Below are 14,958 nucleotides of genomic sequence, written 5' to 3'. Positions count from 1 at the left end.
ATTTACTAGTAATAAAATGTCTAATGATTTTTTATTAATTAATTACATGAATGTTCATCTTTTTAATCATTTGAAGAATCTTTAAAGTAAAAGTCTTTATAAATCATCTAATTATAAAAAAGAAACTTTTTCCTTTTGACATTTTTCCTTTTAACGTTTTTGTATCTGCTAATGAGAGTTTAGCAGACCAAAAATGGTTCAAACGCTTTTTAATTATGTAAAGAACTTCAGACGCCAAACGATATTCGACGATTTTTGCAGATACGGTCTGAACTCGCTCGTCGTGTTAAAAATTCTTATATATGCTATATATACGTGAATTTTCTATTTGCCATCACTATTGTCTGTATCAATATTGTTTGTATTAGTAGGCAAAGTCCTCGCAACGAAAATGCTAGGTAATTTGTTCACCGTCTAATTCGACAAGCGATGCATTTGAAAAATGTCTACGGTTAAAGGAAAAACCAAAACTTTATAAAAACATTATTGCTATACTGAAAAGTCTTTATACTCATGACATCAAAAACAATATCAAGCTGTTACGTCTCCAGAAAACAACTATTATGCCTTTGCCAACACACAAATGCGAGATTAAAAATTTTACGAATCTTTTTCGGAAAAGTTGCACATAAATACTACCTATCGAAACTAAAAAACAAATGAAAAAATCTGGAACTGCTGTTATTGGTACAGAACCTTTACAGTGAGACACTAAATACTCTTCAAAATATTTTTTTTTGGTCAAGATCAGTGATGGTGGGCCTATGACACGTGTCAATGCTGACTCATGACTTCAATTTTGTTAACATTATGGATAAAATTTTGTTAATTCAAATATATGTCTCTCTGAAAAGCCTAAGTTAGTTATTAATAAAATATAATCACTAAAATTTAATTATTAAAATTACACTGAAACTACGTCATACACAAATATATTGCGTAATGACTACACAAATTAAAAACACCTAATATTTTTTTTAATTTTGTACATATATACTACTTGATCAATAAGTACTGTATTTATAGAAATATTTAAGATAGGTCTCTTTATGTAAATCATCGGTTGTATTATTTTAATTTTTGTATTTTAAATGCCATTAAAAAAATTATAAACTGTATTAACTGTAATATATTAACTGTAATACGATTTTAATAATTTTGACAATCCGAACTCATAAGATCACAACCATTAAAAACTCGGCCTAAAATACTTTTTCATAACGAACACTATTCCATTTAACATTAAAAAGGTCTTATTAGGGTTCCACATTTCTTTTTAAACGTTTAATGCTAATCTTTGCTTCAGTTAATGACATTAAACATTAGTATAATTATGCCGGTAATGAATCTGCTTAAAATGCATAGTGATGCAAAAACTAATCTTTTATCAAAAAATTATTTTTTATCTGTATAAATACTGGCCACAAAGAACATTAGAACATTTAGCATTTAATGGACCCGCTATTACTAATACCAAGTTTGTACTCACACACAAACTGAAATAACACATGGTTTCTTTCATTTAACATTGTAATTGGAACTTTAACAAGGAATTTAATTGATACGACGTGCTCAGTGTACAGAGCAGAGAAGCGTAGACAATTAAAAAGCAATGGCGACCAACGACATGTCCTCGAGCGAACTTTAGATTAATTCTGAAGCCGTAAACCACGCTTAGTTGCGCTAATGTTGCAGTATTTTTATTATTTAATCTGTTTTATTTACCTTCAAACGTCTCTACTAATTAAATTTATTGTAAACTTTACTTTTTAAATTACTTTGACCGAAAATAAATATCATCATGAATACGTTAACACAAGCAATAAATAAAATTTTGTTTCTTCAATAATTTAAAAAACAATACCCCTGTAATTACTTTTTATTTAGTTACATATTTTCATATTTTGGTTGGTGAAAAGCCCATGTACTTATATAATTAAAGAGTAGTCTCAATTTATTTAATGAACTTGCGTAGATATTTTTATTATCCGATATACTACCGAGGCAAAAATTGTACATACGTTTGACGAATGACATTTTAAATAAAGACTTTAATCTCCACGCGACGTAAGCAAGTGCCGGGCATGAAATGTTCATTACATTTAACCCTTTCAGGACCATAAGGTTACGGTACCTTATTTAATCAATTTAGCTAAATGTAATGAATAAATAGGCATCCTAAAAACATAATTTATACTAAAAATCCAAAAAAGTTTTACATTTTTTTTGGAAATTAATGGGACAAATATGTCCCTATGGTCGCTAAGGGTTACTTTCTACTTAAACATCTAAATTTTGGTTTACTTGTTGGTAAGTCTGTTTTGTTGTAAATAATGTACATTTGTTACTTAGTGTACTTTTTTTACTTGTTTATGAATAATATAAATATAATAGGGCAAGTTATTTGTGTTACTCGGCAAAACAATTCCTGTTGTTAGATGATTGGTTGATGATTAGATGGATTGTTTTTTGAGACGTTGAAGGTTCAGGTGATTCTTGCCGTTGAAGAGTCGTTGTTTCTTCAACCTCGACATCAAATACCCCTTGGTCATCATCCTGTACTAGAAGTCTTTGGTCTTCGTCATCAAGCACTAAGTCATCTTCCTCATCGCTATTGTCACCCACAAAAATTTGAAGAATTTTATTTTTTCGAAATTAAAAAACTCCACGTCCCTCACGAAACATATTCTGAGAAAAATATGAATAAGAAAATGATAGCATTTTGGTATATCACCAGGCCAAAAGTTAACAAATCCCGTAAAAAGTATCCCTTTACGCCGACAGGGACATCCGTGTCCCATAATCTTTATAACGATTTATCACACAATACAACATAAATACATTACTACTGAATATTTAGAATAACAATTTACTTACCAGGTAATGATAATTTGACACTGTAAAAACTTGAGAAGCGCTTTTACAATATCAATTATTTATTCCAAACAGCAGATCATTCGCGCCAAAAGAACTCTAACGTTCCGATGACGATAAACAATAAACGGTGTTAGTTATCCTATATTGCCAGTAAAAAATAATAAAAAGGTACTTTCCGAAATATTAAAACAAAAAAATAATTTACAATGGTTACGTAAATATTTAAATAATCCATGATTTTTGCTTGGGACACCGGCGTCCCCGTGGTCGTGAAAGGGTTAAAGAAATATCTTTTATGACAAAGAAAGAAAAGAAATCGTAGACTCAAGTTTTGAGTTCTGTCCTTTAGAGAAAGGTATATTTTACAAAAATATCGTCATTATTTCAAACTTAACACGTCCTGCAGTGGATGTCTGTCAGCTGATATGATGATGATGATGTGTGTTCTGCCCACTGCAGCTTTAGTTTGAAGTAATGGTTCACTAACAATTTTTAAATAATTTGGTCATGTTATGCTATACAAAGGCGACGCTATGAAGAAACTTATTGTCATAAGTAAATGGCCCTAAATTCAGAAATCGCTCGGCTTTGCGATGAAAACGTAAAAGGATACGTGCGAAGTGAAAAAGAAGGCGAGAAATTGTTTACACAATAGGATTACGTCCGTCAATTGCATACAACTAGGAAAAAGAAATGAGACGGTTGTTTTAATAATTCTATATGATAACTCGATTTTAATTTTATGTATTTCTTTTACCTTAGGTATCTCTTTATATTTATTTTCGTACAAAAAGGGAAAAGTTTTATTAATTTTTTTTTACTTAATATATTTTAACTAAAAAAATATTATAATAATATCTGGCGTTCTGTTCATCTGTTGATGTTCTAACATTAGGTTACAAGAGATTAAATATATAATATATTAAATAAATATATATTGTAAGAAATAGATAGTATTCTTGAAATTGATTGTTAGAAATAGAATGTGGTCTTGGGAGAGGAGACATCGCTTATAAAAGCGGGCATTTGTGTCAGAGGGATATTTAATTGGAATCTGTTGTGGGCGCAGGCTCTGTTTGTGTTTGTCGGTGCTCTATTTTGTATTGGTTTAACGAAGATTTATTTTTATGACACTTTATAATAAATTATTTAATAAGTTGTTTTAAAGTTTGATTATTCTGAGAAAGAATCTTTTTTTTACTCCTCTGGTTTTAAATTTCTAAATAAATGAACATTATGTATTCTGTTCGTATTTTTATTAATAACTTTGCAAAGAACACGAGGAAAGAGTCACTCAGCTATAACGACTATTTAAACTTTCAGTGTTTGACAGTTCGCTTTGAATTTCGCACGTTTGACAGTTCAATTCCCGCCAATTTATATTATCGTTTGAAAGTGGAATCAACCATTATTTATCGATCACAAAATGTATTCATTATTTAACGTTTAATTAATAACCAAAGTGATGACGGTGAAAAATGTTATTTAAATATTTTTTTTTATATTGGAACACGAGAGGCCTCTTCTCCACTTCTGGTACTACAAAGACACTATATCTAGTACACTATAATAACATATTTTTAGAGACTTCATCCACTTATTTTTTATACATCGCTTCGACATGTTCATCTTTGTTCAAAAAATTAAAAAAAAAAATTACAATATTAACTGTGCAACGTGGTTACAAAATTAATAAAGGAAGTCCATTGTTACAGTTTATTAATCGATTCATAACACAAGGAGACTTCAATAAAATCAATTTTAAAACGTACAGGCTAATTAAAAGATATTATGTAATTGAGTGTTACATCATGTTATGCAGATTTTTATGTACACTCGATCTGTTTTGATGTCATTTCCAACCTTTCATACTCTCCACAAAAGAAAGTAGTTTTCCCGGGAGAAATAAACCAATTTTCAGCCGTCTGTTCTTAAATATATCATGTGTGTCATGTCAATCGCATCCTCCACTGTCTGTTTGCATAAGTTAAGCGATGACTAGCACTTTAACACATAAAAAAGCAATTAATTTTTCTTTGTACTATTGAACAGTCTGTGTAAAAATATGAATAAATAAATAAATAAGATGAATCTTAGTAGCATATATAACAAAATAACTACGCGTGAGTTGAATAACATTGACAATACAAACAACAAACGAAACGATGACAGGAAAGCTGGCATGTCATAGGCTCAAAATTCAAGAGGTATGTGTCCATCACCACCCGCCGCATAGTGCATTACGGCCTGTACCCACTCTTTGTGAGTCGGCTTATGTTATTGCAGTGAAATAAGTACAATACATTTTCACTTAAAACGTGCACTAGAAATGTACGCGAGCAATTCATAAAGCTCATGCGGTTGGAAACTGTTCATGGAGTGGTGTGTTTGTTTTATTCAAACGACTAAAGTTTTATTTCATTTCGTGCTGGAAAATAAAAAGCAACGACAAGTTCTCCCGCATTTGCTTTTTTACGTTCGCTTCGCATCGCTACGTTTCTTTTTATTGCCGTTTCCATCGCTGCGCGCACACATAATGTCGTCATTACTGCTGACGTCACAACTCCCGTCAATTGAATACTGAAATTTACAAATTATTTATAATCAAGTTTATAAGACAAATTTACACGCAAGCAACCATTTAACATAGTGTGAGAAACGTATCGTTAGCACAAGTATTTTACAGCAACCTAAACACTACACGCAGCAAGCTATTTTGTAGTCTAAGTTCGATTATGAAAGATAGGAAAGACTAATTCATTAATTATTTATTCATACCATTCACTGAGGATCATTCACATTCACTCTTATGTTATCATCATCTTCATCGACATTACAGGTTAATACCATTATAGGTCAACAACAGCTCGCATATCCGGTGTTTTCTTAATGACATTAATTAATGTTTCTCTCGCTCTAAACTAATACCATTTGCGGATGATATGAAAATATTATACCCCATCACTGATCCTGGTTGCTGTAACTACAAAAGGGTCTAAGATATGTAGACAGCTTTGTGTACTCAAACGGACTTGAATATTTATGGTACCGACTACATAATTATTTACAGTTTTTATATGTATATTTGTGAAAATTTTAAATCGTCCTGTTATATAGATATTTTTTGTAATCTATAAACCTATAATTTAATAAACATTAATTTGAGCCACAGGATGTCTACAACTGGGTATAGGACATCTCCATAGAATTCAAATAGGAACGATCGGAAACAACCTTCATTTAGTATCTGTTGATCTTAATAAGGTCGTCTCTTTATCTTTTGGGCAGAAGTCATGCGCAGCGCTTACCAGTCTGTAGTCACTCTAGAACCTAAAGCCCGACTAAACGCTTTGAACCTCTTGTTCAAATTACGACGAAAATGTCAGAAGTGCCCAATTTATTAGAAACTTGAATCAAATGAAGCTCCGTTGTAATGGCATCCATCAACTTAAAGCTACGAAGGTTCCACACGAGTCTAAAATAAACTGAAAAAGATTTTTTGACGTTCACTAATAAAATCGTGCATCAATCTTATATAGAAAATAGTGGCAGAAATAATCGTACAACCATCGACAAGCAAAACTTATATGCACGGTAATCGGTTATACATATATAAAGTTTAAAGAATTGAATTCTAGCTCATTTGTCAAGGAAAAACTTTTAAGCTTTACACTTATTTCCAATAACCATGTATCACTCTGAAATATGTTACATTATTATTTCTATTGAAATACGACAGGCCAATGAATTATGGCAGTATAAAATCAACAGGAACAGATGTTAAACAATAAAAAATTAAAATGTGATAGTCTGAATTTCGAAAACGTTTTATTTACTATAAATTATCATTACATTATCTATAATTTATTAATTTTTAGATTTTTAGAATCTTGCATTAATTGACAGCAAAAGAAGTATATATTAAAACTCTTAAATTTATAAATAATCTGCCTATGTATACCACTTAATATCAGCTTGCTAATTTCTATTAATTTTAATATTCATTCAATAAAACAAATATTTGACATTTCATTATAGAAATAGAAATTGCCCCCGGCAATCCTTCACTCTAATAATAAATTCCATTAACAAGTCATCTTTCACCTAGACGGGCTTGATTTGAATTGTCTGTAGAGGTGGTGCCTTTATTACAAATATAAAATATTCGTTTTTATGATGACATAAAATTATTTTTGTGATTGTTAGTTAATTATATTATTGAAGAATTATTTTCGAATAGACTTTGAATAAGCACCTCCAAAAAGTCGGATTATTGAGATGTACATCTAAATATATGTTATGTGAAAATCAGCATGACACTAATCAAAGGCATATTTGTCTTCTTAAAATTGATTTACTGATTTTACTCGTACTATAGAAGCATACCTAATTTATTATTTCCGTGTTGTAGCGTAAAAAGGTTCTAAATACAAATTTTGAGTTTTCAATTCAAAAGACTTTTTTTTTAAATGTAAAGATATTTACGCCGGCTTGCACGGTTATGTTTGATGTTAGTGTATTGATAGAATTAAGATGTTAGGTGATGAGAATGCGACTAAATGTAAATGGTCTATCGATTATACTTTTGTATCAAATCTTTTCAAAGAGCTTGTCTAATGTCTATAGAATGTCTCACATGTTTGAGCCAATATTGAAAGCACATTTTTCTTTCTGCAACAGGTACTTATTCAATGGCCTTTTTGAACGCAGTGAGAACATCTTCTGGCAACGGAAATAGTATTTATTTATTTATCTCTTTCTTATGTATCATTACAAAAAAATATAATAAAGAGGCAACAAAATACAAACGGCGATTTGATAATAGATTATGCTTGCTAAGTCAACGAATTTCTTATTTATATTCCATAACATATTGTTATTTTACTTAAATTAATTTATTTTAAATTCACTACTTAATTAAAGAATACAAATCTTTAATATTAATTAGTTTTAACAAATTTTTGCGAGCCGGTAAATGCGGCGTGGGTAAGTCTCCCATTATGTGGACTGACGGCATAGTTTAGGTGGCGAGCAGTCCAAGATCGGTCATCGTGGTGATCTTTGGGAAACGCCTATGCCTTGCAGTGGATGTCTATCGGCTGAAAAGAAAAGGAAGACCTTTAATGGTTTTTCATATGATGATAGTGTTAATGTATTATTTAATGTAGTATTTATTCAACTACTTATTCATGGCGTGCCGCATGTCGAATAAGGCAAGCGGTCGAATAAATGATTATGATTATTCAGACCACTTCGCCATCGGTTGTGGCCCGCAGACTGACAACTATACGGTTGATATATATGTATGTACGTATGTACCTTCTATTGTAGCAGCTATTGTTTTATTTATGACTATTGTTGTACTGTTTGTAGGTTTTACTAAAATAAAATTATTATATTAGAATTACAAGTCTACACTTGATAAAGTAGCTTAACTGTATAACTTAAGTCGGCAGTTAAGCCACGGCTGCAGTGAACGAGCACTCATAAACCGAACCGCACCGCAAAGCAGAGATAAAGATATTATGCGATTATTGATATGGCAAATGTTACAATGGCCACATTTGAGTCGAAATTTTTTTTTATTTCTGTCATATATACTAACAATATCCAAACTTTAGAACTAAAAAGAGAGATTCGAAGGCCTTATGGATCTCGTGCTCTTAGACAAATAGAGGAAGACAGCAATGTAAAATTGTTTCTATATTACGCAGACACTAAACGACTGAAAAACCATGACATAAAAAAAAAAACTTTGTGACGGATGGTCATGAATGAAGTATATCCTGCTGATGATCGCCTTAAACTAGATAAAGCAAAAGGAACAAATCTGCTTAGAGTCTGAGAATGATTGTAGATAAATACGAAAAAAATATTACGCAAAAAAAAAATGTCACATGTGTCATGTTCCCAGACGTATTCCTTAAATATTTAAATGTTTTTTTTTTTTTCATTTTTTTATAATTGTACTTTCTTTTAATAAAATGTGATAATATAAATGCACAGTCAAAACATTGTTTTTGACGCAAGAACACTTTCAAATTAAAAAAAAAAAAACTTTTTTTAGAATATCATTTGTGAGATACACGGACCTTCTGATTAAGTTTCTTCACCGTTTAAGAGCTAAGCAATTTTACAATATTACATTATATGTATGCGTGAATGAATACATAAGTATTTTTTGTTACTTTCTATCCTTACATAGTATTGACTTTATAGTTACGAATAAATATTAAACTTCGTAAGTATATTCATGTTAGATTATTTTAGGATACCTTAATTTGTTTTCTGATGTTGATATTAATTATTTAACCTACATTTTTCAAATTATCTCTGCGTCCGCTAAAAGGTTATCTGCTCTAAAATGCAATGAATATACTACTACGCATAAGAAGTGTTTTAATTGCTTGCTTCCGTCGAAAATCGATCCCGTGGTAATGATCTAAACTAAAATCTTATACACAAATATTATTTCTTTGGAAATATAGATAATTTTACTAAATAAATTATTTACATTTTGATTACTAAATTTGTTTTTTAAGTATTATATTTAAAACAAGTGTATTAAAAAGTTGCTTTTACATTATACGATATTTAATTGTATTATTTAAAATGGTCGCTCAGCGATAGACGTATCCCCCTATAGATATCTTTAGGGGAGTCATAAGCCTTACATTAGGCATCCATGGGCTCAAAAGACGACATATTTGTCTCATAAATTTGAAATTATTTTTTTACATTTGTATTTATTTTTTGGTGTAGGTATATAACATCACTTTAAATTTATTTCTCTATGAAAATAGAAGGTTAAATATTACAAATGTATATGTATTATATTTACGCCGCAAATAATTCCGTAGCTTACGTTATTAAGTGAAGCAATCAATATGCAGAGTAGGTTCTCCCATTAAAGCGGGAATTAATCTTGGTTGCGACAGGTGAAGCGGCTTTATAGCTGGACACAAAGAAGGAATATTCAATTGGAAAGACCTAGCATGAGCGTCAACTTTAATTTTAAAAAAAAATGAATGAATAATGTCGTTAATTCTGTACGTATTTTTATTTTATTGATTCACACCTCCACCCTGAAAAAAAACGATTGTATGTATTTGTTGCTGTATAAGTGTACCTTTTATATACAAGATAAGAACAATCATTTCTGTCTATAAAATACGTACATCACTGTAATAAGAATCTAGAAAACACTTTTGAACCTTGTACAATTTACATTAGAATATATTAAAAAATTCTTCTCGTTTGTAACTTAGCAAAACACATAAGTTAAATGTGTGTGGACTTTTGCATTCAGACGCTCGCTTTCGTAATATCATTTTATGCTTAGAGCAATACGTTCCAGCTAGTTTATGACTTTTCAGCAACGTTTTGCCTGCAGGTTCAATTTCAAATCTCATTTTACTTTAATATTAAATCTAAAGGATATTTTTTAATAAACTTTTTAACATTAGTCTGGCCTGTGCAACCATGACTGTTACGTGTAAAAATCTTAATATAACATAATATATTAAAATATCTAGAGTTTTAAAATTTAAGAGATACAGGATTCTATTTTTAAAGGACGGATATAGGTATCACTGTGGCCTTAGGGACGGTTCAATTTGGCACAGCGTATCGCGAACATTACCAAAATGTAAACGCATCACAATATACGCTAAATCTAATATATAAAATTCTCGTGTCACGGTATCGAACTTGAACTCCTCTGAAACGACTCGACCGATTTTTACCGAATTTTATATGCGTATTCATTAGGTCTGAGAATCGGCTACTATCTATTTTCCCTACCCCTAAGGGTTGTTCACCCTTAAAATTTTTTTCTAAATTTTTTGACGATTTTTTTTGTTTTTATTTCTTTACGATACAGCAAACAAAAATACATACAACCCTAAATTTTTACCCCTCTACGATAAACCCTTAATTTTTATTTGTTAATTATTTATTTTTTTTGCAAAACAACGTTTGCGGGATCAGCTAGTAACTTATACAGAGAATTTACAATGATAACAATAACTTATGGTAGAGTAAATATCTTACTCTTAGCTTGCTGTCATAAAAACACTTCAAGGAAAGATCAGCCAAGTGGATAATCAAACGGAAGTAAAATTTATTAACAGTCTTTTAAAACATTTATTATAAATTCGTTTCAAGACAACAACATGACAAAATTATAAATCGAACAAAAAAAGTTTAGTGCTTTAAAGAGTCACAAGTTTAGTCAATTTAAATTTCGAATATATGTGTTAAAAAGTGCATTACAAACAGAAAGCTCCTTATACCTTAACTTAATTTACATAAAACGTTTTAAAAAATTATTTCGCCGGCGGCTTATCATTTTTGTGCTCACGAAATGCAAGTTGTAAATCCGCTTATGCAAAACTTCGTGCGATTCAGCAAACCGAGCCAGTAATTTCAGTCGGCTCGCTATAAAGTATTCAACATTTCAAAAGGCAAATTCAGTAATATTTCACTGGCTTCTTTAACGGTATCGGCCAAATTAACAACACGCTCTTTAAATGTGTGTCTACACGAGGTTAGGTATTGTAAAATTTTGTATCTACACTTTTAAATATTTACTATTTATATTTATTATTTATTGTACTTTACTTTTACGTTTACTGTACATCGTAAGCAATACGTATGATGACACAAGAAACCCTTATGGTGCCCTTATTCTGTGAACAGAAATTTATGAAACTCTGTACAGGACGTTTGGTTACAGGTATAAAAGCTTGAAGCGAGTGAATTTATCTCTGTTCTTCTTAATCTTTTCAGCTGATAGACGCCGTCTGCAAGTCATAGGGCTCCCCCAAAGAATGCCATGATTACCAGTCTTGCGGTGCCAGCATACAGCAACTTCTTTTGACTTTAACTATGTTGTCGGTTCATCAAGTGAATCCTACACCCGCCGCGTCTGCCAGCTCTAATGTATTGCTCTCTAACCTCTTTGGTGTGATGGCGTATAAGTAACTATATGAATACACACGTTATTATTTTTAAAATGACGTTCGATTTTTATTAACACATTATACTTTATTTAACACATACATTTAATTATTTTACAGTTAAATATTGTATACTTTAATAACTTTGATTCCGCTTATTTTTGTTATTTAGTTTGGTATTTAATTTTTAAGTGAGATCGATATAATTTATGTTATTGATAAACTGTCTCGATAGAAAGCCGAAGCCAATATGTAATATGTCCTAAGTAAACGTTATTATTGGAATAACCTATGCTTCGCCAAGTATTAAAGATTTACAGCTACTGAAAATTACCATAAGTACATACGAATATCACAAGATTTCTCCGCGTGCGAACAATTTAAATAATTTTTGGGCCTCCAAAATGCCCTTGATGTGCCACGCAGTAAGTTATACAAATGATATGATAGAAGAAGTGGATAAACCATAGACGGCTCCAAGATTTTATTTTTATACGCACGGATTACAGTTACTTATTTATATAAACAATACAGAACCGTGTCAAAAGAGATTTTTTTAAGTTTTACTTTAGTAAAGAACATTTTAAATAAACTCTAATATTTATCATTGCTAAATATCTTCGATTCAGACCGTATATGCCCACTGCAAGGCCTCCCTAAAGAAGTCTATGGGAGGATATACCATGATCCCCACGCTTGGTCGGCTGGTTGTTGTTGTTGTGGTTGTTGGATCGCAGTGTGATAGTATGGTTCACAGAGAATGCTGCTGCCTATCCTCTGGAAACTTGTTTATAAACAGTGACAATCCAATTTAATTAATTAACAAAGTGTGAATTATATATAAAACTGTATCCCGAGAATCGAACTTGCGACGTTGGGCTGCCAATGCTTTTGCTAAAAACATCTTAGTTATAATAACAATTACAATCCATCAAGCTATCCATTTTTCCAAAAAAAGAACCGGGACATCTTAATTTAACTGCACCAAATGTTCTTTAAAAGCCAAGAAGTTAAAGATGCCACAATTAACACCACTAGCCACTGTTCTAGGCTACTAGCAAATTTTTTTTTTAAAATTGTCTTAGTAAATTTAAATATTTAATGGAATCAGGGGTTACCTTGCGGAAGTCCATCCTAAGTAAGAAAAGGACCAATATTTAGCCACTTCCGCACATGGTCCTTCGCATTGGTCCTTTTCTTATACCTTACTTAGTAAATTTAAGAAAAATAGTGATCTCTAATTCCCACAGAGTTTCTAGTTAATTCTTCTCATAGCGCGTTAAATGATCGTAATTATTTGATATAATAAACCAATTTTGACTTTGTTTTTAATATAAATTTCAAAGGTGAACAAAACAAAAGAACTTCCTTACAAAGAATCCATGGAATGCTGATAAGTTACGTATGTAGAAGGCATCATCTATCATTAGTCAATAAACAAGTTTTTGCAAATCTATTCATTCCTGATATATGAAATACTAAAACTACAATTCCGAACATGAAATAGTCTTGAATAATTAATTTTGCAACCAAAATTAAATGATATTAATTAATGGCTGTTAATTAATTTCAAACATCACTGGAACAAAGCGATGTTAAACACAACTATATGAGCTTAATTATAATAATGACAGGAACGGGCACATTTGAGGTGGAAATTGAAATTTCAATGTGAAACAGAGCACTATCTTCTACAATAATTACGAATTGCGGCGCCAATCATTTGAAATTACTGTTTCTCGTAACGTTAGGTTTAAAGTTTAATTACAACTGCTATTTACTAAACATTCATGAATATGTATTGATAAACTTATTCCATAACGTGTTGCGCTTTAACTATTCAATATGATTTATATATATTCAGCATTAAAATTCAAAATAATTCTTGCGTGGTTTAGTACTTGTATATGACTCATCATGATTTCAGACGTAGAATGTCCACTGTTGGACATAGACCTCCACGTAGATTGCTAATAAGACCGCTTTTTTTTCTTTTAATGGCCTTAGTTTTTGGGGACTTTTCGTTCTCTATCCTTTCTTAGGACTTTAATTTGACTTAGTTTTTCAGTATAGTTTTATTTTTCTTCTTTCATCTGTGACAATATCTGTCATTCTATCTTCTTCCTTTCTTCATGTTTTCTTTCATTCTTATTTTGCCTTTATTTAATTACTTCCTAAGCATCGCCTTCTGTCCCTCCGCCACATTTCTTAAAATATTACATTTTTAATACATTTAATTCGGTATCTTTTTATACATTTTCTTTTACCACTCTCATTTGACTGTTCTGTAAAATCATTAATTAAAAATTCAAATTTTTTAATATGTCATCTTTCCATATAACAATTATTTTTATATACCTGTTTGTTTTTTTCCCCGACTTTAATTTTGATTACATACTTTACTATATTATTTTGATATTGCAAGCAAGTGTGGCGTTATCCTGAGTCCTTAATCATGGAAGCAATGCTGCCATTATCTAATTTAACTCTTGTGCCGCAAAATACGGGATAGTAAGCGATTGCATGCACTGCGGTCACCAATAAGACCGGTTGGAAACGACCCACGTCCAGCGTTCAGCGACGACTTTAACAATTTTTCCTTTCAACCTTGTGCTTGGACGTGATATACTGCACCTGCTGGTCTGTGATCTCCAGGACTTTAAATTCACAGCGACCATCAGTTGTAATCACTATGTGGCTAACTTGCCAATTTGCTGAGGTAATTATCCCTAATATAACTCGCTAAAATAACATATAGCAATACCATGTAAATATTTTTACATTGCCGCCTAATTATGACAATCTTTAGTTAGTCTGCGTTATATCTACATACATCTCTCTCTTTCCCTTTACATATTCTTTGTTCATTTATATGTGAATAAGAAAATAATGTGATTTTATTTTGATTAATCTTACGACCACGGCGAGAGCTACAAATACAATTACCATGGCTTAATATTCCCAACTAGGACTGCGTAGTATAAACTGCTTTTCAGCTTATATTCCTATTGCACAAATACTAAATAGAGAAAGAAATTTTAATAGGTTTTTTTGTGGTTGATTTTTTTTTTGCTTACTACCGTCCGCCTTTGAGCAGCAACTCGCCTGTTAGAAAGCGAAG

This window comes from Battus philenor, unplaced genomic scaffold, assembly GCF_028537555.1.
Source record: "Battus philenor isolate CCGP_79_NKW_IND1 unplaced genomic scaffold, ilBatPhil1.0.hap1 SCAF_3, whole genome shotgun sequence".
Lineage (NCBI taxonomy): Eukaryota > Metazoa > Arthropoda > Insecta > Lepidoptera > Papilionidae > Battus > Battus philenor.
This window is presented reverse-complemented; position numbering follows the sequence as displayed.